Source organism: Protopterus annectens, chromosome 2.part0, assembly GCF_019279795.1.
Source record: "Protopterus annectens isolate FY-2018-M chromosome 2.part0, PAN1.0, whole genome shotgun sequence".
NCBI lineage: Eukaryota > Metazoa > Chordata > Ceratodontiformes > Protopteridae > Protopterus > Protopterus annectens.
Window position 1 is genome coordinate 1,249,496,680 of NC_056728.1, and position 5,000 is coordinate 1,249,501,679.

The following is a 5,000-nucleotide window of genomic DNA, read 5'->3' on the forward strand; positions in this document are numbered from 1 at the left end:
CAGATGCACACAGAAATCCACAGCAATAAGTGAAACCTGTACCTTCTTAGAGAAAAATCTTCTTTTTTTGGCTTTTCCCAGTTAGGGGGTCACCACAGTGGATCACCTGTCTACTCATGATTGGCAGTGGAGTTTCACAGTGTCAGGTTGTCAGCCTGACACCCAGCCTTCCACAGAAGGCACACATGCACACACTCACACCTATGGCCAATTTAGAGTGTCCAATCCACCTACAGCATGTCTTTGGGATGAAACCAGAGCACCAGGAGGAAACCCACAACACCACAGGGAGGATATGCAGACTCTGCACTGATGACACCCCAGCTGAGGATCGAATTGGAGAACCTCTTGCTGTGAGGTGGCAACACTAACCACTGCACCACCACAACTGCCCCCCCCCCTTAGCAAAAATAACACTAGAAATATTTTTTTTATCAGACCAATTAAATTTAACCATAGCTGCATGGGTTTGCCCATTGTTTAGCTATGCATACTCTAGCTTAAATGGCACAAGAAGGTAAATAGCAAGATACATTCAGTAGCAGCAGTATTGCAACAGTGTAGTGGTTAGAATGTTCACTTTGTGAGCAGTTATTCCTGGTTTGATCCTCACTGCAGTAAATTCCATTTTCCATGTGAAAGCAATTCATGAACATTTTTTTTTTGCTGTATAACCTACTAAATAACATATTTGTGAACTGGAGTACTGCATTAAGTGCAGATGTGAAGTGTCATTGTAATAATCCACAGGTAAACACAAGTGCCCCATACAGTATATGTACACATGAATCAGGGATGCTAAACAAAGTTATAATGTGTCTTTTGGCTTTTCCCAGTTAGGGGTCACCACAACAGAACTCCAGTCCACTCATGATTGGCAGTAGATTTTTATGGTGCAGAGTTGCCAGCCCAATGCCCAACCAAGGCATGCCCATTCACGCTTGCACCTACCTGCATATCTTTAGCATCACTCGACCACAGGGAGGACATGCAGACTCCACACAAAAGGTGCTCCAGCAGAGAATTGAACAGTAGAACCTCTTGCTGTGAGATGACAACGCTAACCACTGCACCATCACGGCCTACCTAAACAAATGCTATTTGCTGTATGGCATTGATTTATCATTCATTAAACAAAGTTATAATGTGTAATGAATGATAAATCAATGTCATACAGCAAATAGTATAAAAAATGTATAAAGCGTCCAAATCTACCACTTTCCCAAGAGCCATGGTTCTTTTCTTTCTATATTAGTGCAGGGGTAAGCGAGAGTAAGCATTTTAAGCAGTAGTAAGCGGGTTTAATCCTGTTTGCACGGGGGTAAGAAATGCCTACACAGGATAAGCAATTTAGGCGCTGAGTGTAAGAAAATTTAGCCAGAAGTTAGCACTGCTTGCCGTCATGCAAACCCACGCAAACCCACTTACAACAGCTTAAAAATGCCTTAATTACTCTGTATCCAACAGCCCTTGTTCTGCCCAACAACAAAATAAACATCCCTTGTAGGTCTTGAACCCAGGATGCTGTACACCATATTCACAGCAGTTAACCAGAAAACCATCACAACTGAACATAAAACTGAGGTATACCCATACAGATCCTCACTATAGCAAAATCGCAATTTACATGTGAAAGGAAATTATAAACAATCTGTCTGTTGTATTACGTACTAAATAACATATATTTGCAAACTGGAGTACTGCATTAAGTCCAGATGTGAGGTGTCATTGTAATGAAGTGGTGAAATCCCCTGATAAACACAAGTACCCCATACAGTATACGTACACATGAATCATGGATACTAAACAGATATATAACATATAATGAATGGTAAATCAATGGCAAGCAGTAAAAGGTGTGCAAATTTAAAAATAAGCAATTCTAAGCATTGCACACCTCTGCTTACCAGGTGTAAGCTATGCATAGCCCAGTTAAATAGCTTTGCCCATTGGTATGCCACTTTAAGCCATGCCAACCTTAGGTAAGCAGGTTTGCCCATAGCTTAGCATTTTCAAAACCATCCAATCATGGCAAAGTGCAGGAAATTGGCCCTATTTAAACCCCGCAGGTGGGAATACATCTCATAACTGGTTGCAGCTTCCTCCTGTAGGCACAATGGCCAGTGTTGTGGAAGGATCTTGCTTCCTAGCGCAGCACTGAGGCATCCAGGAGTCTAAGGTCATGGCAGGACTCCTGGTAAAAGACCATGAAGAGAGACTGCTGCAGGGCCAGTACCAGGGTTCCCAATATAAAGTGAAAGCCTGGGACTGTCTTGCCCGTGACTTCACAAGTGCCGCTGGCATCCATCAAACTGGTGAGCAGGTTAGGCATCACTATGCTGACCTGAAACGGTGGAAGAGGGAGCTCTTGGATTAGTGGATCCAAGAAGCTAGGCAGGGTGATGTCTCAGCAGTGTCTAAATACTCATTCTACTAACTGTTTAATAATTGCCTATCTCATGTATATTATGGATAGGTATGGCTAAATATTCCTCTTATGTCTCTGACAGCTGCAGTGGAGCAGGCTGTGAATCAGGAAGCCCATGCATGTAGGATGCAAAGGCTGTGTCACGAGGCAATTTAGTAATAATCTTGCATCTACTGTCATAAGAAATAAATCTAAAAGTAGTAGAAAGTTAATTGCCAGCATAAAACCTGTATTGCGTATGGGATGTACTGAATAAACCAGACAATATGGCAGGATATTCTCCTATAGGTTGTATGTAAATAAAAGGATAACAGCCTGGCAATAAAGGTCTAACTCCTGGACTGCTTGTGTTTACACTGTGCTACATAAATAAAATGTGTAGGAATGTCTGTATATGACTGTTGTAATCACAAGGTCATATTGTACAACTGAGGGAGACATAGACAGAAAACAGTGAAAATATACACAACAAAATCCAAAGACCACACTCAACTGTGACGTAAAGTGTTGTATTTTTAGCACACACAGCCATAGTTTGAATCCTGGGAGTGGTAGTAAGCTATATGCACAATCATATCCCTCAACTGTACAGATTTTATCAGAAAGTTCAGATAATTGGCTTAATTTTTCTGCCTGTCACCCTGTCCCCCTGGTAAATCAGTGGGATGATCTCAGAAGTTTAGGCAGCAAATAATGACATACAACTGATTGTCAGACATCATAACTGTCAGAAATATATCTATAAGAACAAACCTGTCACTCTAGCAACTCACCAAAATGTTATGAGAGTAAAACGCAAATTATATCCCATCTCTATCCCCATGTTGTGAAACTATGACCAGAGTGTGTGCAGTAGCATTGTGAGACATATGCACGTAATAATAATGTGGAATCTGGTAATATGTGTGGCAACATTCAGGTAGTGTTAACAAACATTCCATCCACAGGTCTGTCAGATAAGAAAACTGTGCCTGGAAATAAATGATTGAAATCCTGGACTGGTACTGTTTAGTCTGGTATTGTATGGCATTGTTAGTGTTGCAGTTTCTCTGAATAATAATGTATTACTCATCACTGTCACCCACACTGTGCTACATAATAAAACTGTCTAGGAATCCCTGTATAAGACTGTTGTAATTACAAGGTCAGATTGTAAAACCACAGGAGACTTACAGACAGAAATCAGTGAAAAAATACACAGCAATATCTAAATAGCTCTCTCAACTGTGATGTTCACTGTTTTTTTAGCAGACACAGCCATGGTTCGAATCCTGTGAGTGGCAGTAAGCTGTATGCAGAATCATACCCCTCAACTGTACAGATTTGTTCAGAATGTCCAGCTAACTGGCCAATATCCGCTGCTTGTTACAGTGTCCCCCTGGCAAATCAGTGTGATGATCTATGAAATTTAGGCAGCTTTTAATGACATATAACTGACTGTCAGACATGTAAATATTCAGAAAATATATATGAAAACAAACCTGTCATTGTAGCAACTCACCAAAAGTTTATGAGGGCAATTGTCAAAATATGTCCCAGTTCCACATGCATGTTGTCAAGCCTTGACCACAGTGTGTGCAATAAGAGAATGAAAAGTATGTGTGCAACATCAACCTGGAATCTGGGAATATGCGTAGAAACAGTCAGGTAGTGTTAACAAACAATACCTCCACAGGTATACCAGGTAAGAAGTGTATCCTGTAGGTAAAACACAGTTCACATATACAAGTCCATAAAAAACAGTTGCCACCAGTATATCATACTGGTGGCAACTGTTTTTTATGGACTTGTGTTGATGTTTGCTGTGAGCGGTTGCCTTTGGTGAGGTTTTCCTGTTTGGACTTTATCTTTACAGTTCACATATATTGTTGTCTACAAACATACCACTGTCCAAACTAAGGCCAAAGGGTAGTGTAATAATCCCTGTAAGGTACAGATTACAGCAGTGACTAAGAAAGTAGTGAGAACTACAGAGATATACATGTTGCTAATTGACACCTCTCTCTCTCCCCACCACCATGTCTGCAACAATAATCTAAATACACAACTCAATGGGTATATGTACAATTAAATCTACTGTTGGGACATATGTCCTATTGTTTGATAAATATTGAAATGTGTTTCTATGCATGTGCCATATTGAAATACTTCCACATTGGTGGCATGCTGCCATCAATGTAACCTGCATACTGTTGTAATGGCCACTGTGGTTCCATATATGCATGTGTTCTGTTTGCTATGCAACTGTTCCATATCTGGTGTATTGGGTTAATGGGAATATCTATGCATGCTGTTATACCTAATCCTGCAATGTGTTGACTATTACTAACCACATATGTTTTACAATTGCAACACCATAGCACATTTGGGAAGGCCGGTCCCAGCAGACCCCCCCTCTCCCACCACATCTGACCATGGCACCGGACGCCAGCACATCTGGGGCCCATCCCAGGACCTCCTCGTCTGCAGGTCCTGCAATGCCTTTGGATGAAACCGCCTCAGGTGATGGGGCTCGCCCTCCCTGGGAGTGGTCATGGACAGGAAACTGTCACCCATCATCAGTTCCGGGGTC